This window comes from Myxocyprinus asiaticus, chromosome 41, assembly GCF_019703515.2.
Source record: "Myxocyprinus asiaticus isolate MX2 ecotype Aquarium Trade chromosome 41, UBuf_Myxa_2, whole genome shotgun sequence".
NCBI classification, from domain to species: domain Eukaryota; kingdom Metazoa; phylum Chordata; class Actinopteri; order Cypriniformes; family Catostomidae; genus Myxocyprinus; species Myxocyprinus asiaticus.
Genome location: NC_059384.1, coordinates 20,566,269 through 20,592,843, shown reverse-complemented (window position 1 = coordinate 20,592,843; position 26,575 = coordinate 20,566,269). Strand labels below are relative to the sequence as shown.

The 26,575-nt window shown below is 39.9% G+C and overlaps 1 pseudogene; it reads right to left on the bottom strand.

Annotated features, from left to right (window-relative positions):
• Positions 1–26,575, bottom strand: part of LOC127431709 (rotatin-like) — a 73,139-nt pseudogene that overhangs the window by 6,182 nt on the left and 40,382 nt on the right.

Sequence of the window (26,575 nt, the reverse complement as noted above, 5' to 3'; positions counted from 1 at the left end):
TATCTATGGTGTGAATTTCAAGAAGATTGGACCTTGTCACATATTGAACATGGGATCATCCCAGATACAATCTATTTTATCAACGACAAATAGGTGGTCTGTGGACAATCATGTTTTAGGACATTTATTAGTATTTGTATGTGATACTGTTCATGAAACCACCTGTTGAGGACTCATCATACTAAATGTAATATATCTATGCAATTTATAACTCATAATAATGTATAATTTGCATTAAAATGATTGTCCACGAACCATGTATTTTTCACCATTCAAATAAATTGTACGCGGGCACTTCCTGCATGACTTCGCAAAAACACAGGAAGTGCCCACGTGCAATTTATTTGAATGGTGGCAAATACATGGTTCATGGGCCATCATTTTGAAAGCTTTTCTTGCTATTTGCATGTAACATTATCAATCAAACATCAAGTATATCACTCAACATACTCAATGGAACCTATTTATGCAACTTCCAACTCTTTAAAATGTATAATTAACTAAAAAATGACTGTCCACGAACCATGTATTTTTCACCATTCAAATAAACTGTACGTGGGCACTTCCTGCATGACTTCGCAAAAACACAGGAAGTGCCCTCGTGCAATTTATTCGAATTTTAGCAAATACATGGTTCATGGGCCGTCATTTTGAAAGCTTTTCTTGCTATTTGCAAGTAATATTATCAATCAAACATCAAGTATATCACTCAACATACTCAATGGAGCCCATTTATGCAACTTGCAACTCTTTAAAATTTATAATTAGCTAAAAATGACTGTCCACGAAACATGTATTTTTCACCATTCAAATAAATTGTACATGGGCACTTCCTGTGTGACCTGGTGAAAATAACCTTACATTTGATGCTAAGACCTAGGGGCTTCGAATACTTCATCTTTGTTCTCTCATAAATAACATATTAAAAATCCGTGTCTCTCACCGTTTGGGAAGCACTTAAAAAAAAAATCAAGAAAAATATTAAAGAAAAATAACTGTCATTTTAGGCGCACAAGTCAGCTAATTAAGCACTTAACGAATTCATTCAGACTTTAAAATTTGCACACTGTCTAAGGCCCTCCTGAGAAGCTATAGATTTCAAATTGGAGTCATTTTGATCTTTCTGAGGGGTGTCCATGAAACACCTATAGAAATTTATGGAAAAAATTGCTCGTGGGATGCACCCTGGCAGTGTGCCCAGAGGTCCGACAGACCCCAAATTTCACACGGTGATATGTCGAGTGCCCCTCGACACCATATTAAGAGGACTAAAGCTTAGGATGCAGAAAGTATTTTACATTATTTTCAATAGATCTCCCTGCTTGTCATAGGAATCAATGAGACAGCCTGCCCTGTAGGCCCATGTGCATCAGTCCATTCATCAGAGGCTTTAATACTTAGCAAGCACCTATGACTTCTAAATTCTAATACCTGATTGGGGGCCCCTGATGGTCGAGGAACTAAAATTTCAAGGTCCTGTGGCCTTTGGAACCCCCTTTTCTAGATGTCCCACTTGCCCATTAAAACAAAGCAATTCCATAGGTGTTTCGTGGACAGCCTTAAATTAGGTGCTAAGACCTGGGGGCTTTGAATGCTTCATCGTAGGGCCCTTAGAAACAATATATTAAAAAGCTGTGTCCCTCACAGTTTGGGAAGTACTTTAAAAAAATCAAGAAAAACATTATAGAAAAATAACTGTCACTTTTCATTCACAAGTCAGCCAGTTAAGCACTTATCGAAGTCATTCAGATTTCAAACTTTGCACACTTACTAAGGTGCCCCTGAGAAGCTAGAGATTTCAAATTGGAGCCAAATTGGAAACACATATAGAAATGAATGGATAAATTGCTCGTGGGATGTGCCCTGGCAGCGTGCCCAGAGGTCCCAGAGACCCCAAATTTCACACAGTGTCCCCTTGTGGGCCTCTTGAAGACAGAGTGCTAATAATTTCGGTGAAGTTTTGGTCAAACGTCAGAAAACACCTTTAAAGGACTCTGGGCGGACACAGCGGGCCCCTGCCGTGTGCCCCATGAGGAAATGGATTAAAAAATGTGAAAAATATAATTTGTGTCAGGAACGCCTAAAACACAATTATAGGGGGCATGTGGGATGCCTGGGCTCTGCCCGGCACAAATTAGGGCGATGTATGGCATCAGGGGGCACACTGGGGACAAAGGCATGCCAAAGTGGTATTTAGTGGGTAAGGGGACAAATAGTGGTTCTGTGGATGGAAGGAAGACTATGAGTAAAAATTATGGGTAAGGGGGACACAGGAAGTGAGTACGTGGACAACAGGAAGCCTGTTTAGAAGAATAGTGGGAAAGGGGGACACAGGAAGTGAGTTTGTGAACAAGAGGAAGCCCATTTAGAAAAATAGTGGGTAAGGGGGACACAGGAAGTGAGTACGTGGACAACACGAAGCCCATTTAGAAGAACAGTGGGTAAGGGGGACACAGGAAGTGAGTTCGTGGACACAGGAAGGACTAGTGGTAAGGTGGACAAAAAGAGGCTCTGTGGATGCTGTTTACATTACTAAATGCTCCATGGGCAGTAGGTGGCTCGTGGGCACTGCTCGAAGTGACCATGACAACTCGAGAGCACCCCTAGAGGTGTCCATACGGCGAAGTAAGGAGGAAAATGAAACTTACCCCAAAGTAATGGCAAAGTGACAGATGGCCACCAAGCTAGTGGCCAAGTGGGTGTCCATGTAAGGGGTACAATCCATCGCCCCAACTATGGGTCCAATGGCAATTTAAATGAATGGGGCTCTATCCCTCAAACCACCTAACATCCCTTACTATTTCCATATTAGATACGTCTCTTCCCCCCCCCCCACCCCCCCAGGGATGAGGGGAACTATACGACGTTTTTTGGGGCATTGGGGGAGGCTACGTGCAGACCAGTGCACCTGCTACTACGCACGCAGCAGCTTGTTGCACCTGCACCGGCAGTCCACGTAACACGGTTCAGCTAGTTGTGGCGTTTCGTATAAGGACCCCTAGTGTCACTACATCGACACAACGTCGAGTGAGTGACAGAAGGGGAACATCTCGGTTACTGTCGTAACCTCCATTCCCTGATGGAGGGAACAAGACGTTGTGTCCCCCCTGCCACAACGCTGTACTACCCGCTGAAATGGCCGGGACCCTGTCTCGGCTCCTCAGCACAAAACCTGAATGAGTGGTTGCGAGCAAGCTCCTTTTATACCCGTATGTCCGGGGGAGTGGCTTGCAAATTCCACTCGCCAATTCTCATCTGCCTTTTCTCAAAGATCTACGGTGTTCAAGGCTCTCAAAAGTGACCCCTAGAGTCACTACATCGCCACAACGTCTCGTTCCCTCCATCAGGGAATGGAGGTTACGACAGTAACCGAGACGTTTGTGAACTGGATCTACAGATACATAACTCAAAAAAATTACTCATTCACGAATTGGACATTGCTACTTTTCTCATGAACATGCCAAGAAGAGCTACTGTAGGTGGATATCAAAAATTAACAGTCATTAACAACTTAAATTTTGGTCTGTTCCTCTGGCTTCAGAAGACATGGAATATATATGTCGTACCATTTTTATGATACTTTTATGGTGTTTTCTGCCTCCATTTTGAAGCTTGAAAACTCCAGTCCCCATTCATTATAACTGAATCTAAAAGAGTGACCAGAATATTCTTTAAAATGTCTCATTATGTGCTTCACAGGAGAGATAAAATAATATGGGTTTGGAAAAACATGAGTGTGTGTAAATGATGGTGAACTATTCCTCGGTTTGTCAGTTGTGTTAGTGGATACACAAGTCATTGACAGGCAATGTGAAGATGGAAATTAGGTTGTTCAGCAGGGGTTTAAGGAGCACTCGCTGGAATGACAGATTCTCACTGTGCATTGTTGCTGACTGCAGGAGGTTACACAAACTCTGCACATAATTCACACTAGTCAGCACCTGTGGGAGAAACCAAGGGGGTAAGAGGAGAGTAAAGTTATCAATGAACAAATACACACACAGAGCACTTTGGTTTCACAAACCATCACAACCCAGAAACCATCATGCTATTCTACCTAAAGTAGCAGAATACAAGGGCAGTATATTTTCTGCTAAGAGTTTGTGTGTATTGTACAATAAATAAGAAGTTGTGACAGATTCATATTAGAATGCACCTGGTTCCTAGCATCTTCCATAGCAGCTGAGAGAAGAGGTGTCCTCAACTCATTCACACACTGAGCTATGGCCGCTTGTCCACCACACTGAAATAGACAGCATAAAACCAACAGTCATGCAGCCGAGCTCACGTGTTTTTTTCCTCAGTGATATTAAATACATTTGCATTGAATGTTAATTTAAAGTTCAAACAAGCCAAAAATGTGACATACTGTGGATAAAAAGGAACAATTTCAAATTTTAAGTTAAAGATTAGCATGTAATCCAAAAACTTAAACATGGTTTGAATTTCATGTGAGATTCTGTTAGTCCATATACAGTCAGAAGTTTACATACACTTAGGTTGAAGTCAATAAAACTCATTTTTTTTAACCACTCCACAGATTTAATATTAGCAAACTATAGTTTTGGCAAGCCATTTAGGACATCTACTTTGTGCATAACACAAGTAATTTTTTTCAACAATTGTTAACAGACAGATTGTTTCACTTTTAATTGACTATATCACAATTCCAGTGGGTCAGACATTTACATACACTAAATTAACAGTGCCTTTAAGCAGCTTGGAAAATTCCAGAAAATGATATCAAGTCTTTAGACAATTAGCCAATTAACTTCTGATGGGAGGTGTACTAAATTTGAGGTGTACCTGTGGATATATTTTAAGGCCTACCTCAAACTCAGTGCCTCATTGCTTAACATCATGGGAAAATCAAAAGAAATCAGCCAAGACCTCAGAAAAATGTTTTTATGGACCTCCACAAGTCTGGTTCATCCTTGGGAGCTATTTCCAAATGCCTGAAGGTACCACGTTCATCTGTACAAACAATAGTACGCAAGTATAAACACCATGGGACCACGCAGCAATCATACAGCTCAGGAAGGAGATTCATTCTGTCTCCTAGAGATGAACGTAGTTTGGTGCGAAAGGTGCAAATAAATCCCAGAACAACAGCAAAGAACCTTGTGAAAATGCTGGTGGAAACAATTAGACAAGTATCTATATCCACAGTAAAACGAGTCCTTTATCAACAACCTGAAAGGCTGCTCAGTAAGGAAGAAGTCACTGCTACAAAACCACCATAAAAAAGCCAGACAACTGTTTGCAAGTGCACATGGGGACAAAGTTCTTACTTTTTGGAGAAATGTCCTCTGGTCTAATGAAACAAAAATGTAACTGTTTGGCCATAATGACCATCATTATGTTTGGAGGAAAAAGGGTGAGGCTTGCAAGCCGAAGAACACCATCCCAACCGTGAAACATGGGGGTGGTAGCATCATGTTGTGGGGGTGCTTTGCTGCAGGAGGGACTGGTGCATTTCACAAAATAGATGGCATCATGCAGAAGGAAAATTATGTGGATATATTGAAGCAACATCTCAAGACATCAACCAGGAAGTTAAAGCTCAGTTGCAAATGAGTCTTCCAAATGGAGAGTGACCCCAAGCATACCTCCAAAGTTGTGGCAAAATAAAGTCAAGGTATTGGAGTGGCCATCACAAAGCCCTGACCTCAATCCGATAGAAAATTTGTGGGCAGAACTGACAAAGCGTGTGCGAGCAAGGAGGCCTACAAACCTGACTCAGTTACACCAGTTCTGTCTGGAGGAATGGGACAAAATTCCAGCAACTTATTGTGAGAAGCTTGTGGAAGGCTACCCAAAATGTTTGATCCAAGTTAAACAAGGTAATGCTAACAAATACTAACAAAGTGTATGTACACTTCTGACCCACTGGGAATGTGATGAAAGAAATAAAAGCTGAAATAAATAATTATCTCTACTACTATTCTGACATTTCACATACTTAAAATAAAGTAGTGATCCTAACTGACCTAAGACAGGGAATGTTTTCTATGATTAAATGTCAGGAATTGTGAAAAACGTAGTTTAAGTGTATTTGGCTAAGGCGTATGTCAACTTCTGACTTCAACTGTAGGTAACAAGGCTCAATAATAAAATTGCTCAATGGCCCAGGACTAGAGTGCAAGAGCATTGGATCAATTGAAGGAACTGTCACTTGCTGTCACTAACATATCCATATGCTTTCACACCTTCTAAACGTAGACATTTGGGTTTCTGTGATTTTTGAACATTGCCATTTTGAATTCTGCTGATGTAAATAATTCACCAAGGTACTGAAGAAGTGCTTTGAAATTTGCAGACAAAACAGATGCGTTCCGTTTTGATAGTTTATTAATAATTGTGCACTGTACATATTATTGTAATCGATAAAAACATCAAACTGATCAAATAGCCATGTGTCATATGTTGTTGGAAAGCTCTCAAAGAGTGAAATACAAAGAAAAAACAACCTATTTGTTTTACTCTCAGACAAAAATATAGTGAGTAATAGCTTAGTATATACCCTTGACATACATGTTACATGTAAACTGATGTTGCTTTTAAGCCACGTTTTCGCTTATAACTTCACGAAAAATAAACAGAACTTAAAATATCACATATCATTACTTACAGAAGGGGATTCCAGTTAAAACGGGGGATTCCCCACAGACAATGTAACAGGATGCATGGACGTATGTAATGATGCATGGATCATTAAATAATCCACATTAAACACAATGTGAACACAGCACATAATGTGGTATATGGCTAAAAACACATTAGCTTTTCTGGACTTCATCAGAAATGATGTAGTACGTGGTCCAATGTCATGGAATGCGAAACCAGTTGTGTTGCACCCTGTCTACACCGGGCATTTCCGTTTACCCGACGCGATACACCTTACCGGCTTGAGGCTGTCTACACTGGATGCATCGACACAAATGTTCTAAACCATTTATTTGTGTTGTTGGCAGTAGAAGCACCAGCACATGCAGTGCAAAATGGAACGGAACACCCATTTGCTGTCGACGCGCTGTGCTTCAATGGACGCTTCCAGTGTAGACAGCATCACTGATTATAATGGGGTTCTATTGCTTTTTACGTGATGCGACATGACGGTACATACAATTATTATGTTTTATTTGTCTGGAGATGTTTTTGGACACTAGGATAAATTATTTTTGTAATGCTATAACTTTTGATTTCTTTGTCGCAGCAACACACAATTTTACTCAGTTACAGGTGACACGATTGGGAACATAACAAAAGCAGTCTTATTCAGAGGTATCTTGTTTACACCCAGAGATATACAGTCAAAGTCAGACGTTTACATACACCTTAGCCAAATACATTTAAACTCAGTTTTTCACAATTCCTGACATTTAATCGTAGAAAACATTCTCTGTCTTAGGTCAATTAGGATCACTACTTTATTTTAAGAATGTGAAATGTCAGAATAATAGTAGAGAAAATTATTTATTTCAGCTTTTTGCCCTTAAAGCATTGCCCTTAAATTGTTTAACTTGGGTAGCCTTCCACAAACATCTCACAATAAGTTGCTGGAATTTTGGCCCATTCCTCCAGACAGAACTGGTGTAACTGAGTCAGGTTTATATGGCCTCCTTGCTCGCACACGCTTTTTCAGTTCTTCCCTCAAATTTTCTATCGGACTGAGTTAATCAGACCAGAGGACATTTCTCCAAAAAGTTATATCTTTGTCTCCATGTGCATTTGCAAACTGTAGTCTGGCTTTTTTATGGCGGTTTTGGAGCAGTGGCTTCTTCCTTGCTGAGCAGCCTTTCAGGTTATGGTTATGTCAATATAGGACTTGTTTTACTGTGGATATATATACTTGTCTACCTGTTTCCTCCAACATCTTCACAAGGTCCTTTGCTGTTGTTCTGGGACTAATTTGCACTTTTCGCACCAAACTACGTTCATCTCTAGGAGACAGAATGCATCTCCTTCCTGAGCGGTATGATCGCTGCGTGATCTTACAGTGTTTATACTTGCGTACTATTGTTTGTACAGATGAACATGGTACATTCAGGCATTTGGAAATTGCTCCCAAGGATGAGCCAGACTTGTGGTGGTCCACAAATTTTTTTCTGCGGTCATGGCTGATTTCTTTTGATTTTCCCATGATATCAAGCAAAGAGGCACTGAATTTGAAAGTAGGCCTTAAAATACATCCACAGGTACACCTCCAATTGACTCCAATTAGCCTATCAGAAGCTAATTGCCTAAAGGCACAGTTAACTTAGTGTATGTAAACTTCTGACCCACTGGAATTGTGATATAGTCAATTAAAAGTGAAACAATCTCTCTGTAAACAATTGTTGGAAAAATAACTTGTGTCATGCACAAAGTAGATGTCCTAAATGACAGATATGCCAAAACTATAGTTTGCAAATATGAAATCTGTGGAGTGGTTAAAAAATGTGTTTTAATGACTTCAACCTAAGTGTATGTAAACTTCTGACTTCAACTGTATAATGTAAAATCAGAAAAATAAGCAAAAAAAGTAAATTTTTGGCTCAATTTTTTTATTTTTTTCATTTTATTTATTTATTTATTTTTCAGTAGTATCTTAGACTGAGAGTCTCATAATTTATCATTATTATTTTTTTCTTTAAAACGATATCAAACAATTGATCCTCAGTGTTTTTTTTATTTATTTTTTTTTTTTGAGCTATAAATCTTTAATTTTGGGCATGCCACTGAAACAGGAAATCTTAAAAAACAGCTTCAGAGCATAAAGGGTTAAAATGGGTTAAAATCAATAAACAAATCCAGGGATGCCATTGTTTTCCAGCAAAATGTGTTTATGATTTTATAGCTGTCATGGAGTTACATTAAATCCATATAATTCCCATCTTATTTTTAAACAAAAATATGTTGCTAAAAATAAAATGGAATTATTTTTGTGGTGAAGCCAGTAAAATGTTTCCAGGGCAAGCAGAAGTCTACTGGCCTGACTTGGCCAGCTTAAAAAAATATTGATTGTTAAGTCCTGAAAAAGACAACCGCAGTTTGGTATTTAGAATAAGTGGGCAGATGGCAGCCAGTATGTGATTGTGTTACCTGTGTTGTTAGATAAAACAAGAGAATATAATTATATTTGTGTGCCTGTGTGAAAATGAGGTGAGAGGTGTACCTACAATATGTGATACATTATATGCAATGTGTGTCTGTGATTAAGGGCACAGAAAATCTTATTGACAAATTCACTAGTTTTTCAAATTGTCCAAAATGTCAGCATAATGGCTCAAAAAGAATATAAATAAAGCCAGAATGCTGAAATAGGGAGGGAATATCTGTTTTTGTCTGTGTGCAAGTGTATCTCTAACCTGACCATGCCCTCCGGTATTTGGTTCTGTTTAAGTGCCAATAGACTAAACTCAGAAAGCACAGCCAGAAGGTTGACCAGTAGACCGCAAACAGCTAGCAACATGTGAGGGTTTACTGTGGCAATAGGCTCGGCCTCCCCACTGGGTAGGACTCTTGAGAGAGGGTGGAGTCTGAGCTGTCTGTGTCGCTCTGACATACAGGACAAACAAAGTAGAGCAGAAAGACTCAAATCACTGAAGACTGAAAAACATTCCTCAACTTCAGTTAGCAGAAATTGTCCAGTATTTTCTTCCAGTCATAATCTGAGCAGTGAGTCTGTTGACTGGAGTGTCCTGGATTGCAGTGGCACAGGAGGTCATAATTGGAGAATAAGTCCCACTTGAGATCCCTGATGGAATATGAAACACACACACACACACAAAAAAATAAAAAATAAAAAAGCCAATGAATACCTAACAATCTGAAAACAACCCAGAGAGAAAATACCCAAGGGCTCTATACATACTGTACTGAAGGAGCTGCAGTTTTTTGCAGTGATTGATTATTCACAGGTTACTAAGGAGCTGCAGCACATACCATATATTTCCTGCATCTGCAAATAAAAGCTATTCTTTTTCTGTAATGTGAATATTGTGATAACCTTGTATATTAAACTGAAGTATAAGCACCCCCTTTGTGCAGTTCTGAAATCTACCAACAGTTTGTCACTGATAAATGTATGGTGACTGCTTTCAAATACAGTGGCATGAAAAAGTATGTGAACCCTTTGGAATTAGCTGATTTTCTGCATTTTTGAATTGGTCATAAATTGTGATCTCATCTTCATCAGTCACAAGTAAAGACAAACAACAATATGCTTAAGCTTACAACACACAAACAATTATAATCTTTCATGTCTTTATTGAAAACATCCCATTAAACATTCACAGTGCTGTGGAAAACATAAGTGAACCCTTAGATTTGGTCGATCCTCCTTTGGCACCAATAACCTCAACCAAGCATGACTGGTAGCTGCGGATTAGACCTGCACAATGTTCAGAAGGAATTTTGGACCATTCTTTCTTACATAACTGCTTCAGCTCAGCCATATTCTTAGGATATCTGGTGTGAATGGCTCTCTTGAGGTCATTTCACAGCATCTTTATTGGGTTACGGCCTGGTCCACTCCAAAAGGTGGATTTTATTTTTTGAAGTCATTCTGTAGTGGATTTACTTCAATGTTTAGGGTAATTGTCCTGCTGCACCACCCAACTTCTACTGAGCTTCAGCTGGCACACAGCCACCCTGACATTTTCCTAGAAGCGTTGTGGAGTTGGTCTTTGGCAAACTTCAGGCACGCAGCAATGTTATTGTTGGAAAGCAGCAGCTTCCATCGTGGTGTCCTGCAATGGACACCATGCCTGTTTAATGTTTTCTGTATAGTAGACTCATGAACAGAGATGTTAACCAGTTATAATAATTCCTTCAAGTCTTTAGCTGTCACTCTACAGTTCTTTTTTACCTCATTGAGCATTCTGCAGTGTGCCCTATGAGTCATCTTGCCTGGACGGCCACTTCTAGGAAGAGTAGTCAGAGTACTTAATCATCTCCATTTGTAGACAATTTGTGTAACTGTGGACAAATGAATATCTAAGCTCTTCGAGATAACTTTGTAATCCTTTCCAGCTATATGCAAAGCAACAATTTTTGATCGTGGGTCTTCTGAGATATATTTTTTGAAAGGCATGGTCCACGCCAGCAGATGCTTCTTGTGAATAGCAAACTCAAAATGTTTGAGTGCTTTTTAAAAGTCAAAGTAGCTCTAACCCACACCTCCAATCTTGTTTCATTAATTGGATGTGTCATTAGTTAAGTCAGATTGTGTTTGTTCATTACTGTAACTTGGATGAAGATCAAACCAGATTTTAAGACAAATTTATACATAAATGCAGGTAATTCCAAAGGGTTCACATACTTTTTCTTGCCACTGTATGTTGGAGTGAATTTTGAGTAAATATTGGGTAAAATATATGTTTTTTATTTATGTTTAATGATTATGATTCATTAAACATAGAACATATTACATATGTATAAAATATGCCTATAATTGAATCATATTATATATAGGGGTATAATAATGACAATCAGCCACACTAATCTATAAATATCTGCACTGACCATTTAAAAACCCTCATCGGCCGACCATGAATTCATATCTACTGACCAGAGTGCTGGAGGTGGATATGGATCCTGAGCCCTGACTTTGGTTTAGAGTAGCGAGTATCCCTCCCCTATCCAGTGCTTCAAAGAATCATTCAGATCTGTGTCTACAGAAATATTCACATATACACAAACTATGATTCAACATCTACAGCTAAAACAGCAATATTTAATACAAAAGTATATGCGCTGGAATAATTAATACCTTGATCAGCTTACTAATACTTAAAATTCTGATCTGATAATTGCAAACAAGTGAATCACAATTGCAAACACTCTTTAAAATATGTAGTAGCACACCACCCTCAATCAGGCTCACTAATACAGAAGCATTAATAATGTGTGTAAACATATGGGGGCCACTGAGTAAGACATCCACTAATAGCTGGCAGTGCTCTGGGCACATGGACACTGTACCCTGGGTGACATTGGCTGGCGGTGGAGGGGGGCTGAGGGTGAAGGCATGTCTGCCCGTGTAAAAGCACTTCACCATTTGGCCGATGCTCTCAAAAATCTGGCAGTGGTATAGAGCCTGCAAGGCAGGAAGCCCAACCAGACACAAGTCTGAGTCCTCGTCATGGACACAGGGACTCTGGGAGACACAGGAGAAAGAAAAATAATGGTATAAATGGAAAAATGAGGGAGTACAAGGGAAAAATGGATAATACATAGGGAACCACAACCTTTAGAAATCAACATAGGCTGATTTGTTATGTCTACAGAGCTTTTAAGACTGGCTGTGTTATTGATATTCAATTCTGAACGTTTAGTCTGTTCTCTTGTAAACATACCTGCCAGGCACACTCTTTGGCCTCTTCTGCATTTGCAGACATTGGCATCACAAGGAGGTTTTGCAAAATAAACGCTGCCTGTGGAGAGGGGAAACGTAAAAGTCAGCAACACTGCCATCTTGTTGCAAATGAATGGAAATGCATGCTGGCTGAATTCTCTGTGGAATTGCAGACAGCATGTGGCAAAATCCTCAAAGACATCAGATGAAATGGAACTTTCTTTGTCTGATTTAACTAAGAAATCTCAATAATTGATTTATCTGTCGATTATTTCTTGATTACTCATACAAAAAACCCACTTTTATGTACTGTTTTTTATTGTAGGCAAAAAAGATTTCAAATGTAAATGTTATGAAAATTGCATATAGTGTTTAGCATTATCAAAACAAAAATAAGACTTGGGTCACATATTTTTATTATTTATTATTATTTTGTGTGTGTGTGTGTGTGTGTGTGGCCACCACCATTTTTCAAATGCGTTTGTTGCTGAATATGTCACTGAATAAGGTTCTCAGTGCACAATGCACATATCCAACTAACTGATAAGGAAATGCATTGTTGATTCTTTTTCATTTAAATTTAAATGTATTTTATCAATTAGTAGACCGTAACAATTTGGTTCCTGTTCCTGGATCTGCCTCTTTACAAAAATCCCTTCTATATTCATAAAATTTAACCCAGAAATTGATCGCAGATCAGAAAGAATGGGTAATTAAAGGGTTAGCTGACACAAAACATGAAAATTCTGTCATCATTTACTCACCTTCATGTTATTCCAAACTTGTGTGACTTACTTTCTTCTGTGGAAAACAAAAGCAGATGGTAGGCAGAATGTTTGGGACTGTCAGCCTTAGTCACCATTCACTTTCATTGCAACTTTTTTATTTTTTTTTTTTTACAATGAAAGTGAATGATGACTGAAATAGATATTCTCCCCAACATCTCCATTTTTTGTTCCACAGAAGAAAGTCATGTGTGTTTGGAACAACATAAGGGTGAGTAGACGATGACAGGATTTTCATTTTTGGATGAACACCCTTCACACACTCTTATGTCTTATATTCTTAGATTAAGCATCATGCTCTCCATTATTCAGGGCTGTGGAGCCACAGATAGACTGCAGGCCAGTATATGTGTTCAACTATAGCTAGATGGATTTACCTCTCTGCGCACCATACTGCACTCTTGTTTCTCTAGCAGGATGTTGAGAACCGTGGTCCACAGACTGCCTGAAATGTTCTGGCAACTCGTTGACAGTGCCATATATCCTCTCTCCAGCGAACTCAGAGCCGCGCCCACAGCCAGGTTGGCACGGCGCACCTTCGGTCAAACAAATGCACACACACACTTGCTCAGACCCAGCACATGTGCTTGGCAGTGCTAACTGCAATGGGCTCTTTGGCAGGCAATGTTGGCACAGATTTGTGATCGTCATGCCCATTATTTTCAGTACTCAGCATCTGCTCAGCTGAGGGAGCCCTGGACATGCACGGGTGCTCGGGAAAACTATCCAAAAAAAGAAGGCCAAAGGACCCAAATTGCTAAAAAATAAGGTTTCCACCAAATTATTCATATACCGGTACGCTTAAGAGTTTTACATCACTCATGCAACAGCATCAATCTTAATAAAGAAAGAAAACTTGGTGAAAGGTATTGATGGCAGCTTTAGGTGCACTCAGAAATGTCTTTGCTAACTGTTAATGTTTTAAACGGATAGTTCACCCAAAAATGAAAATTCTCTCAATATTTTTTCACCCTCGTGCTATCCCAGATGTGTATGACTTTCGTCTACAGAACACAAACAAAAATTCTTAGAAGAATATTTCAGCTCTGTAGATCCATACAATGCAAGTGAATGGTGACCAGACCTTTCAAGCTCAAAATACCACATAAAGGCAGCATAAACATCATATCAAGACACCATAATAATTAGCAGTCTGTATAAAGTAAAAAGAGTTTCATTATGTGTCTGAGAGATGAATAGGGTTCATTTATGTTAATTTATTCATTTACTTAATATACGATTTAAGTAGGACTGACAAAAATAAGGACAAGTAAATCATTCTTCAAATGTAATATGAATCCACTCTTTCAGCAGTACCAAAATAGATTCATGAGTTATGATACTGTAAGTGTAATTAAGTTATAGAGAGTTACTGATCCAAAGGGCATTTGATGAGCTGAGACTCTGTGCGTGTGTGCGTGCGTGTGTGTTTCATGTTAGATCCAGCAGTCATATCACCCTGGAGCTCAAGACTGGTTACCCACTGAAGCTAAACAGGGTTGAGCCTGGTCAGTATCTGGATGGGAGACCTCTTGGGGAAAACTAAGTTTGCTGCTGGAAGAGGTGTTAGTGAGGCCAGCAGGGGGTGCTCACACTTTGGTCTGTTTGGGACCTAACACCCCTGTATAGTGATGGGGACACTATCCTGTAAAAAGGCACCGTCCTTCGAATGAGACGTTAAATCGGGGTCCTGACTCTCTGTGGTCACTAAAAATCCCAGGGCACTTCTCGCAAATAGTAGGGGTGTAACCCTGGTGTCCTAGCCAGATTCACCCCATTGGCCCTTATCAATCATGACCTCCTAATAATCCCCATCCCTGAATTGGCTATATAACTGTACTCTCTCCTCTCCACCAACAGCTGGTGTGTGGTGAATGTACTGGCACACTAAGGGTGCCGTCGCATCAACTAGGTGGATGCTGCACACTGGTGGTGGGTGAGGAGAGTCCCCTGTTCACTGTGTAAAGCACTTTGAGTATAGTATCAGAAAAGTGCTATATAAATATAACATTCATTCATTCATTCAATGTTGTTCTGTCTGGCTGAAAGCAACAGGAAGTACATGTAATCTGTGCATAATATATTCTGGTGTGTGACTGAAGCACTTGAGTCAGATAAATGTGTATGTGCATACCTCCAGGAGGCCACTGAGGTACTTGAGGCAGTGTGTGTGGCTCTATGTTGGGTGTGTGTGTGCTCCAGCCTGGCAGGGCGGTCACATGGACCATGGTCATGAGTGTATGCCCCAGAGAAGGCAGGCCATAGATGCGAGGGGCATCAGACAAATGCAGACACTGCAGCAGGCGTAGAGAGAATTCAGATACGAATGGGCCGGATAACACCTTGCACACCCTTAAAAACATACATGGATGAAAAGAAAGAGTGAAAGAAAAAACAATGTGCTTTCTGAAGTATATGTGAATTGTGCTTCCCCATGCAAAAATATCACCAGGGTGTTGTTGTGCTGTTGCTAAGGTGTTCTGGATGGTTGCTAGGGATTTGCAAGGGTGTTCTGTGTGGTCTCAGGCCAAAAGGGCCAAACCACAAATCTCTGATATTTGGGTACCTTCTTCAATGCAAGTTGGATTTTTTCTTAAAAAAAAAAAAAAAAAAAAAAAAAAGTAATAGCAAGAATAAATAGAAATGTATATATTCTTTCATATATACAGGGTTGCTGCAGAGTTTTTAAAATCAAATTTAAGACCTTTTTTAAGACCCGAACAACTAAAATGAATACCGAAGCCCCATACCAAAACAAACCAACACAATCTCAAAATAAATCATGCATCACAGTGCTCTATGGACACAATGAAGCTCGAGTCACCATTGGCTAGTACATTTTTAATTTTACTCGCCAGACCTTTTACATGGAATGCATGAACATTGAAACTGAAAAAAATCAAAAAAATAAAAAAATAATTAAATAAAAAAATATTAAATTAAACGTACTTTATCTGTCTGAATTATTCTTTATGGTTGCATATGGATTTAATCTACCATTTCTTAGCAAATGGCTTTCTCTTGCCACTTGACTTCAGCCACCTCTCCACAGCTGATGATGGGTCATACTGTTGAAGCTCTGGGTCTTCTGTTGAAATGAGGATCAGGTCTGAAAGGCATGAGGATGTGAGACTGCTGCGGACATCTGATTTTATTCTCTTTTGGGCACTGAAGGCTCTTTCGCAGTTGGCAGAGCTGATTGGCAGAACAAAAGAATCTGAACAAGATGAAGAATGTTTTGCATCTCAGCTCTGTAGGGTTGCTTCAGCAGTGTCTGGTACAGGTCCAGGTCATTTTTTTTCTACAGCAGAATTAGTGGCTTCATCTGAGTGAAACTCAATTCCTCCTTTGCAATATAATAAGCTGTATTCATTTTCACAGAAAGCTCACATCTCTCTGCGCTGCCATTCTTTTTATTTTGAGTTTGAAACCCATCACACTATCACAGCACGCTGCATGTCATTTGCTGTTTGAGTGTGCTGTGAGATTTTCATGTTTGAAACTGCGTGACCCTGATACAAAGTCCATTTTACCGGCTAAGCTAGGTTTTCTACTGCAGTACCTGCATATCATCGCATCTTCCTCTTCATCATACAAAAGCCAATCAAAGTCCAACAGCCAATGAGTCTGGAACTTTCGCTTTTCCATGACACTTTTTGATTCAGAATGCACAATCTTTTCCGCCACATTTGACGTGCTTGGCTGGGATTCACTGGCTTTTTTGCATCCATCTTTGTAAAAGCAGACAAATGCGCGGGTGTTTGCGTGCGTGACGAGTGCCGTAAAAACACATCGTCCAGCAAGTGTTACACTTTTATATTATGTTAATTGTTAAATATTTTAATTACAATTATATGTAATTTATATATATAATATTTATATTAATACAGTTAAAAGGATAACACTCATTGGGCAGGGGTTTGCACAGCACATTGCATCAAACGAACATTTTCAGTCATTTACTGAATTTAAAACATTGACGGATAATTAAAAACAACAACAAAAACCACAGCACAATAAAGAAAGAAAACCATTTAGATCTAGCACGTCAATTCTCTTTACATGGCATGTGTAAGCCTCTCTCTTTCTCTCACTTTGAGTGCACATATGTGAGAGAAAGCGACAGAGGGTGCTCTCAGCCAAGCGACGGTACGTAAAGCGGACTGAGCAGGCATTGAAATTATATCTGCGCTAAACTTATTCTTTGCCTCTAACTCAATCACAGGTGAGTGAAATCGGACAATTTACTAGCCATTGGCTAATTAAAGACATTTTTTAGTCGCCTAGTGTGAAATTTGGTCGCATATGCGAGTGATTTACTCGCATTGTAGAGGGTTGCATCACAGACTCTTATTTAAACAGGCAGGGGCACACATTCAACATGGCCTTAACAATGCTTATAAGTAAAACAGGTTTGGCTGTATGCAAATTTAAAATACTCAGTAGAGGTACCATTATATAAATAAATACAAATTAGAGGTCAACCAGTATTGGATTTTGCTGATATGACAATGTGTTGAAAGAAAGCCAGTTATTCTGCCAATAGGTTTTAAAATTGGTAGCCTATATTAAATGTTCTTAGTCTTCATGTGATTGGAGGGCCACACAGAGGCTACAAAAGTCCAAATTTAATTTAATTGCAGATGCAGTTTATGGTGCAACCAAAATACCAATAACCAGAGAAAAAAAATATTTTATTCATAGAGTGGATCTTTTAACTTTAAAGGCTGAAATACACCAGGGACTCTTATTTTTAAATGTTTGAGCTTCACTGCTTCCAGCTGCTCATTCAAAGAGATAAGGGATATAAAATGTGCTCTCCTACAATAATCTACAACATATTACAATATAAACAATTAAAAGTAAACATTGTCATATTTCATCAACACTATATCATCATCATCAACAGCTGATCATTAGTGATTGCTTGTCATAAATTTATGATATGGCTATGAACTGCTCTGCAACAGCTTAAAACACTCACAAGCCCCACGTGCTTGGATAAAATACAACAGTGCCATGTTTTCAATTTGAAGGACATAGCACATGCATTTATTTAATTAAATCGCATTCTTTTGAAGTTTGATAATCACATTAGGTCATATCATGATTCCTGTCTTTCCGCCCCCCAAATTTAAGACATCTTTAAATAAAATTAAGACTTTTGTTTCATTTAAGATATTTAAGACTTTTTATGACCTTAAATTTTGGAAAACTGAATTTTAAGACTTTTTAAGGATCCGCGGGAACCCTGTATGTGTATGTATGTATGTGTGTGTGTGTGTGTGTGTGTGTGTGTGTGTGTGTGTGTGTGTGTGTGTGTGTGTGTGTGTGTGTGTGTGTGTGTGTGTGTTTATTTTCCTTCCTTAATGTGTGTGTTTATTTTCCTTCCTTAAAGTGGCTTAGTGGTTAAAGATCTGGGCTGGTAACCAAAAAGTTGTAGGTTCAAACTCCACAAGGGTAGTTTGTGTGAACTGCCCTGAATGTGTGGTGACAAAGATCCATTCTATTCTTGTTGACAGATCAATTAATTCGAGTCTAGAGGAAAACAAGTCCATTTTATGTTAATGAAGGCTGCAAAGGATCATGCTCATACTAGTATTCTAAAATACTTTATTGATAGGATGATACCTGTTAGATTGCTGCTCATAAACCACAAATGTATGCAGGGAAATGTCTTGGTAAAACAGATTTGCATTACAGGGCCTTGATACATCAATAACAAACAGAGGGGATTTTCAATTTAAAGAGGTTTCCAAAGAGTTCTTCTATAAATAACACAATTAAATCAAAAGCATCATTAGATTTGTCTGTTTCCCCTGATGGCAGGTAGAGGTAGAAGTCTCCACATGAGAGTAGTACAATTGTTTATGCATGTATTGGACCAAAGAGAAAAGAGGGGAGTATTTTTGGAATAACAAATCTGCCTTGTCTGCCTAAATGATTTCAATTAGCTCATTTTAGGGAGCAAACAGATGTGGTTGAGTGTTTTCTAACTCTCACAAACCACAGGTGCACAGTAAGCTCCATAGCTTCTATAGCTCTTGAATACACTTGGTTTGAAGTTTTAATTCAAATGCACAGTGGCTAAATCAATCAGCCTGTTTAAAACAAGACCCAGATCAGAGTGAATGCTGATCTCATATATGGGTGACACAAGGTCAAGTCCAGCCTGTGGCATGACCCAATCCCTTTTCCCATTTTCACTCCCCCCATAATTTCCGACATCTTTCCACTACATAGCTATCTAATAAGAGTGACTGAAGCCCGAAAATGTAAAAAATATCCATGCCTGTGATGAAATGTAAGGAATTATGCACAGTGAGCCACAGTGGCAAATTAGGCTTTGTATAACTTTATTTTAAACTAGAGCTTTCAAAATTCTTAATCGCCATTAAAGCATTTACTGTTCATAAAGCATTAACCAGCATAAACACTGGTTGGAAGGGTGGAAACTTTGCAATGTCTCCACCTGGAGTCATAACACTGGTGCACACACCACAAACACACACATCAGTGATTAAGTGTCAGTGATAAAGTGATGGGGAAAGGAGCTCTTAATGCTATTTGTTGTACAAAATAAACCTAGATAGAACTTGTAACAGAAATCAAGTATATTTCTGCCAAATAAGGTGCATTTTAATTACCAGGCATGCAAAGTCTTAACCATCACCAAAATGCAGAATGAGACGTTTTTGTCTGCAAGTGCTTTTCATGTGGATTTATAAGCAGCACTGACACCCTGATGCAAATCATGAACATAGCTTCACGATTGCTGTAACAAAGTGGATAGCCACAGTCTGCTGGCTGATTAATATTGTGGAGGAGGAAAGTTTAAGAGATTTAATGCCCATTGCAATGAATATGTAACCTATGTGGGGACTAGTTCTTTCAATATCATGGAAGGCTTGGTTTGGAAAATGTTAATAAAGCATTAAATCGTTACATATTTTACAGTTTTCTTTTCTTTCCTAAGAAGGAAATAAATGCAATTTGACAGGAAAAGAAGTATATTTAAAGTACATTTTCGGCACTTTCAAAATCTGTGATTAATCGTGATTAACTGCGAAAAAGTGTGCGATTAATCGTGATAAAAAATTTGAATTGACTGACAGCACTATTTTTAATACATATCACCGCTTTATAATGACCAGATGACCATACATTATCCTGCTTAGTGCATGGCTACTTAGCAAATGAATAATTGGACATGAAATATTTATTAAAGTTAAATTATGTGTGCAAGTAAAGAGACCACAAAGTGATATACTAGAGAGATAACTTGCCCAGATATGTAGGAAATCAGTTGGCTGGGTCAACGGTTAATTATACAGTTTAGCGGTCATAATACAAAAACATTTGATTGAACAATCAAAGTCATGAACTCTAGAAAAGATATTGAACTGCAGTACATCGAAAACACTTTGCATAACCACGTAAGTTAAAAATAGCTGAAAAAAATGTTTAGCTTAAAACTCCTTTGCAGAGAGACAAAAGAAAAGATTTCTGTGCTTTCATAGCTAGGGGTGGGAATCTTTAAGCACCTCACAATTCGATCTGATTCTGATTCTGTGAGTCACGATCTGATAGCAAATGATTCCTGACACATCTACATGTTTTTCTTATTGATTATTCTGCTGTGCAAAGGCAAAACAAGGTAACTTCAGATTTCGACCAGAATCAGGTTACTTAGACTGTGGCAGACAGGTCTGGCTCAACTATTGCCAGGTTTTAAGAAAAGAAGAAGCCTGAGAAGAAGAAGCCTTTATTTTGTCACACATTATACATTTTGCAGTGACATTCTTTTTTCCCCCGCATATCCCAAATTTTAAGATCAGTGCATCCCTAGCTAAGAGTAAGTGAAGATGGAGAGAAACTTTAAATTATATATTCTTTAAACATGAAATGGGGCCAAGGCAGTACTCAGGAGGTAGTGTGTGTGTAGGGGCATGTTCTATAGATAGAGCTGGCTGATGGTTGACTGCATGTGTTATATGGCAGCAATATGAGTGAGTCAGTAAGTGTGAGACTGTCGCTAAATGAGTCAGTGAGTCATTGTGTGTGTGTGTGAGAGTGAGTCATTCTATGTCCCTGAGTTAGTGAGTCATTATCCTGCATTTATGTGTAATCCACCACTGTGTGTGTGTGTGTGTGTGTGTGTTGGTGTGTTACCTGTCAGAAGTGTGTGTCAGTCGTAGAAGCAGTGTTGAACAGGCCTGTCAGTTCTCTTTGTAGCCGGTGACTGAGGTGGGCTTGGAGCTCATCGGCCAGCGACTGGAACCGTGTGTGTGTCTGAGGCTCACCACTCAACAACAAGTTCAGCAGGGTGTGTGATTCCTATACACTCACACAGTTACTTCACAATGTGATCTGTTAACTACAGCTACAAGATACACCACAATAAGTTGAACAAAATTCAGTGTAACCATTCTCGCTGCCTCAGAAAATACTACTAAAAGTAGCGCCTTCGTCCAGAGAGCAGGGTGGCCGATAGGCCGATATTACACCGATATATCACAGAATTGATTATAATAGTAAATGACATATACATAAATTGACAAAAAAATTAATTAACTTTTATTTAGCATTATATTTACTCAAACTTTCACACTAAACTTTAACCTTGTAAAAATAAAAATAAAATCTTTGTGTGTTTTAGATGGTAGATAGAGGTTTCTGTTTGTTCTGTTTGCACTTTGTTCCCATTTTAGTAGTTGTTTGCACAGAAAGAAATTGTAATATATTGGGAAGAATGAAAAAACAACAACAGTGCACACAGTCCAGCATCCACGGATGGTATGTGCGCATTAACAATCACATTTTCTAAAAAAATGACTGAATCAAACGAACTGTACATAAAGTGCACAGTGAATATGACATTTACTAAAGTTGCTCTATCGCTCACGTGTGGATCCAGCGAGAGCAGCAATCTCCTGACATTTTCCAGTTTACTTGTCCTGGATTGTCTGCTTGGAGTGTCATGGACAGACTGTCATGCAGCATTCATGAGTCAGATGGACAATTTTGATCCAGGCTATTATAAAACATGTTTAAGAGGAATATATATATGAGCGCTCCACAGAAAGAAAACGGATTTGCGCAAGTTTCGTGAAGTTTGTTAACAGTTACAGGGAACTGTTGAGAGAAGTGAGACGAGTGAGGTTTCTGAATTAAATCTTTTTAAATGAGATATCCACATATATGCAGATGGTATACGATAGAAGTTTTAGCTCCTTCATGTGCAACAGGAAATTCTTGGTACTGTCACGGCTTGAGACACTAATCGGCCAAACGGGAAAATGTACCGTCCGATAAAGATCATTTCTAAAAATATGAATATCTGCCTATTTATCGGCCTGGGCGATATATCGTTCGACCACTAGCTGCTAGGGTGGTGCCAGGTCGTTACTAGGCAGATCTGGGTGGTTGTTTAGGCACCCTCCACAATAAACACAACAATTTGAGGTATTATTCATGTGTGTAGCACAAATGGTGCTGGGATGAGTTAGACACCGAAGTTTGGGGTGGAAGAATAATAATAAGTATGAGCAATAACAATAGTGATGTTTGCCTTAGTAAGCAAGAAAAAAAAAAAAAGCTGTTGTGGCTGTGTTTTGTTTAGACAGCACAGATGTTTGAGAAACACTCCAGCAACTGTGGATTCGCTTTCCATTTCATCACCTCCCCCACCAGGCATTTCATCAAATCCAAACATTGAGGCAGGTTTGTTAGCAGACATACACATTAATGTGAGGTAGGGTAGGAGCAAACAGAGTCTATCTGAAACTTTTAGGAAATAAAGCCATTAATCCCAGAGTGAGAAACAAAGACAAGTCTCTGTCGAGGAATAACAACATAAAAAAAAAAAAAAAAAAAGGACAGTTGACGAACGGTTCTACGTTACAAGCAGTAATACGATAATAATGCATTTCTATTGCTCTGCAGTGTGATTTATTTCAGCTACTCCTAATAAATACACCACACTGTGTTCATTTGGGCTAATTCAATTATCAAGGATGAGTTTCTTTATTGTTTTATGACGCCTGCAAAGTAATCTCAGAGAAATCAGGCACTCATCCATAACAGGCTCTGGTATGGTTGTGGAATATGGCTCTGGAATTATTTAATAATACCTGGTTTAGGAGCAGTTCTAAGAGCCATTTCAGGTCCTGGTGGTCTGATTCAGATTGATTCTGCTTGAAGAAGGTGTTGAGGAATGACACTATGTCCACCAAAAGCCTCTCGTCTTGATGGCAAACTGGATGCACCATGAGGAATCTAGCAGGTGAATAAAGCATATGGCTGAGAGATATAGCTAAAAACAATTATATTTCATTATTTTTCAGCCTTTTGATGATTTTTATCTCATCTCATAATTTATGCATAAGTGATTTTTCTATCAGAGATTCAAAGTAGATTAAAAAGGCTTAATGTAAGAATTAAAACACAACAAACATCTAGTAAATCACATTATATTACACAAGCAAGACAGCACAATTGCAAGTGTGATACACAATAGTTATATAAACTAGACTGGTAAAGTTTTTCAAGAAAAACTTTGATGTTGGCTTGACAGCCTTGTCTGAAAGTTTAAACTAGTTTTAAAAGTTTGAAGTTCTGTGGATACACAGACATTACAGTAAGGCAAACAGCCAGCTAGCCAGTAAGATTGTTAGTCGTCAGAACATGGCATAGATAGTCAGATAAACTGTCAAGGCGGTTGCACACTGGATGAGAATTGACACGCCGCATCGCAGATAGGACACAGCATAGGTATCAAACACAAGGCACGCTGATGCAGTGCAGGAGGCAGACAGTACACACTAAAGTTACCAAGGTTTTTCCTTTCTTCAGGAATGAACAAAGTGACATTGATGAGTTTTTAGGTTAGTGTTAGAAACTGTAGTATCTGCACAAACTGAACGATTAGAAATGGCTACATTAATTAAGCAATTTCTCTGTCTGTAGCATTGAATGGGCTTCATTCAAGCTGTTAAACCACAAAATACATACTTGTAATTGAAAACACTGTGTAGGCTATATAAAAGAAACATGTACACAATATATCATCCAGTGTGCTAGAGAAAATAATCTATGTCCTTTGATAATGATTTTGGTCAAATTGAATGGAAAACTTTGCAAGTTGCGCTCCGTGGCATGGCAGAAATTCGAGCAGCCTCCGGAGACGTAGCTGGGTGCCGCCAACATATGCCGTGCAGCGGTGGCAGTGGGCATACATTCATCGAAAACAATTGTTTAGAATTTTACAATGCCAGACGTGTCTGGTGTGTGAATTTAATTAAATTAGTGAAATGACTCACTTTTTTGGAAACTTAATGGCAAATACATAGCCCATTAAATTGCGATATTAACAATTGTTGCTTAATTTTAAATGTTTAGCAAAACCATTGTGAATAAACCGTGAAAATGTGATATATTCCCCAGGCTTCACAAAGGAGGAGGGAAACTGGTGACATACAGCCGTTTAAGGACTGTATTTAGTTTCCAGTAGCAAGTGGCATTTCTGAGCTCTATTTTGCCAAAGATAAAACACTGTGTCTGGAATCTGTCAGCTCATTCATCGTTCAGGGTTGTGATATGCAAGCACACTCCATCAAACTCATGTAAAGTCATGCCTGGTGATCACAAATCAAATAGTTGAGGTTATGAAGCCAAACAAATCTATAGATCAACCACAGAGGGTGGCGGTATGCATACCTTTCTACAGCAGTTTGCCAGCAAAGGGTCTGCAGGATGCTTTTGCTGTTCTGAGCAGCAGGTTTGAGGGCCAATCAGTCAGCAAGGAGGTACAGGTGCATTCTGGTCACAGCAAGGGTCTCTGTGGGAGATTGCACCATGGACTGTTTGACTGCAGTCTTGTAAACCAGATCTGTTGTTGCTTATCCGTAACACCATGGCCTGGAATTTGGACAGCACCAGTTCCCTATTTGTCACTCATTCGACATTGTGTCGATGTAGTGACACTAGGGTTCACTCTTGGGAGCCCCAAACACCTCTGCTTTTTTAAAAAAGGCCAATGAGAATTGGCGAGTGGAATTTGCATGCCACTCCCCCGGACATATGGGTATAAAATGAGCTGGTATGCAACCACTCATTCAGATTTTCTCTTCGGAGCCGAGCGGTTCTATTCATTGAAGCTGAATTCATCCGCGAAGTTCATTCACCTCGTCTGCTGGATTCTACGGCGCATTTCAGCGGCTTCTCCCCCTCTGCACCCATGGAGTGCAGAGAACGCCCCTGGGTGCTTTGGCAGAAACAACTAAAAGAGTATATTCTAAAAAGAGTATATTTTCTTTCTAAAAGAGCGGCACACACGGAACGTCTTTTTAAAGATGCCTTTCCGTTTGTGTGTTATTCCTGGTTGCTGTCATTATCTCTCCGCTTCTGATGGCCACGATCGCTGTCTTACGTGTCTGGGCGCTGCCCACGTGGGGACATCGTTCGTGGATGGTCTTGTCCTCATTGCAAGAACATGACCATGGCAACGTTGCGGTCGCGGCTTGCATTCGTAAGAAAGCAAGCCACCCCAGCAGCTCCCTGCCTCGGTCCTTCTACCTATGGGTATGAGGCCGTGCCGGTTAGCACTGGGGGCAATTTGGGGACCTCAATGGGACCGCTCGGACGAGACCGCCAGCTCGTCTCAGGGTGAGTTCGACCTCTCGTTCGGAGCCCAGGAAGAAGACAAGTTATCGAGCGCAGCATCGGAGAGCGGGCTCGTCCAGTCAGACACAGAGGCTTTGACTGGACTTCCTCCTTCGGGAATGGTCGCCCAGTTCCAGGCCGACGCGCAAATGATGGACATGCTTTCCCGGGCGGCCGCGGGCGTCGGGCTAGAGTGGAACCCTCCACTCTCCCCTGAACCCTTGCGGCTCGACAATTGGTTCCTGGGCTCGGGGCGCCGCCCACGGCCACGCCCCACCCCATTCCTTTCTTCTTGGAAATGCATGAGGAGCTGACAAGATCGTGGGAGGCTCCATTTACTGCCCGGTCCCGGTCTTTTAGCTCCCCCGCTCTTGCTACCCTCAATGGCGGAGCGGCCAGGTGGTATTCGGTGATCCCCAAGGTGGATAAGGCGCTTGCGGTGCACTTGTGTCCGCAGAGTGCCACCACCTGGTGCAGGCGCCTGAAACTCCCGTCCAGGACCTGTATGTTTACATTGTCCCTGACGGCTAAGGCCTATGGTGCCGCTGGACATGCCGCCTCTGCCCTGCACGCCATGGCTCTCCTGCAAGTACACCAAGCCAAGGCGCTAAAAGAACTGCACGAGGGTCGTTCTGACACGGGATTGATGCAAGAACTGCGCTTGTCGACCGACCTCGCTCTCCGGGCGACGAAGGTCATGGTGCAGTCTCTCAGGCAGGCGATGTCCACCCTGGTGGTCCAGGAGCGCCACCTTTGGTTCAACTTGGTTGAGATGCAAGAGGCTGAC